Source organism: Rhinopithecus roxellana, chromosome 21 (genome assembly GCF_007565055.1).
Source record: "Rhinopithecus roxellana isolate Shanxi Qingling chromosome 21, ASM756505v1, whole genome shotgun sequence".
In the NCBI taxonomy this organism is placed as follows: Eukaryota; Metazoa; Chordata; class Mammalia; order Primates; family Cercopithecidae; genus Rhinopithecus; species Rhinopithecus roxellana.
Window position 1 is genome coordinate 23,395,579 of NC_044569.1, and position 1,606 is coordinate 23,397,184.

Consider the following 1,606-nt stretch of genomic DNA (forward strand, 5'->3'; position numbering starts at 1 on the left):
TGAGGCCTCCCCAGAAGCTGAGTAGATGCCATCACTGTGTTTCCTGTACAGCCTGCAGAATTGTGAGCCGGCTAAATCTCTTTTCTTTACAAATTAGTCTCGGGCATTTCCTTATAGCAATGCAAGAATGGCATAATACATAGGGGGTTTAATCAAGAAGTGAGGAAGAAATCTGGAAAAGGTTTTGAGGGAAAAAAATGAACAAAACTTAATCTTTGACTTTAAGGAAGATGAACCCATTTGTTGCACAAATCCACAAAATCTTCATTGATGCCTTTACTATAACACAAGCAACACAAGAAAGTCTTCATGCTGTGTGGTGTTGCAGCCCAAGTCACTGTGGTGGACTGCTGTCAGTCAAGGTGAGCAGTCCTTCTTTCTGGAGGCTCTATATGATGCTTTTGTCTAACAGTAGTCCTGGAGGAATCCTTGGATAATCATATCTGCTCAGTGCAAAGTTGGGCAGGCATCATGGAACTTTCCAGCACACGTCTCATTCCCTAGTGAAATCCAGAGTAACATTCTGCCCTGGGTTCCACATCAACATTCAAATATTAAACTCTGAGCCACCTTACTAGAAAATAAGTGTGCTTCTGTGAAGAGAAAAACAGGAACTACGTGAAGAAAAATATACCAAGTACTTTATAAATAGAGAGGCTCTTTCTTTCTCTTAATCCCTCCTGGAGATGTCCTCCTGTTCCAATCCCTCTCCCCATGACCCCCCTACCCCTTCCTCCATACACATACAAATGAAACAAATGGCCTGTTATTTTTCTTTTGTAATAAATAAGGAGTGAAAAAGCATTCCTAGGGAAAAATAAAAGAGAACTGGAAAATGATGAACTAACATCCGACCCAATAATGGTATCTAAAATTTTGATCCAAAACCCTTGTCCCTGCTAGTGGGGAGAACAGACATCCCACTCATTTGAGTTATGCTCTGGGTTCTACACCAATGCTACAAATGAGAACAGAAAATCTTCCGGGGTGCCTTTCACATAATAACTGAGAGCCATTTTTAACAGGTTTACAATAAAGGCCAGGCATGATGGGTCATGCCTGAAATCCTAGCACTTTGAGAGGCCAGAGGTGGGAGGATCAGTTGAGCCCAGGAGTTAGAAGCTGCTGTGAAATATGATTGCACCACTGCACTTCAGCCTGGGTGACAGAGTGAGACCCTATTTCTAGAAAAAACAAAACAAACACAATAAAAATAAACAAATAATTCAGTAATATTTTCAATTTCATTGATCATTATTATTCCACTAATTTGAAGCTTTCTATTTTTGTTTTATATAAAAAAAATACTACCAGGGAAAACCATGCCAAATATTCTCTGTGGCAGACTAGAGAAAGGATTAAGCCAAGAAAAGATGAGTTATAATTTGTCAGAATCCAGGTCTCTACATGTGTACAGAGATGGAAAGTGTGAGTAATTAAATAATTCAGGCAAACCCTTAACTGTCTCTGTCTTTTTATTGAAACTTCTGGCTAAAATAAGCCTGAAAGAGAGAGTATACATGCTTGTGAAACTGAATCAAAGGGCGGAACTAAGAACAGGGAGGTGCTAACATTTTTTTTTTTTTTTTTTAATTTCTTCAGTTGA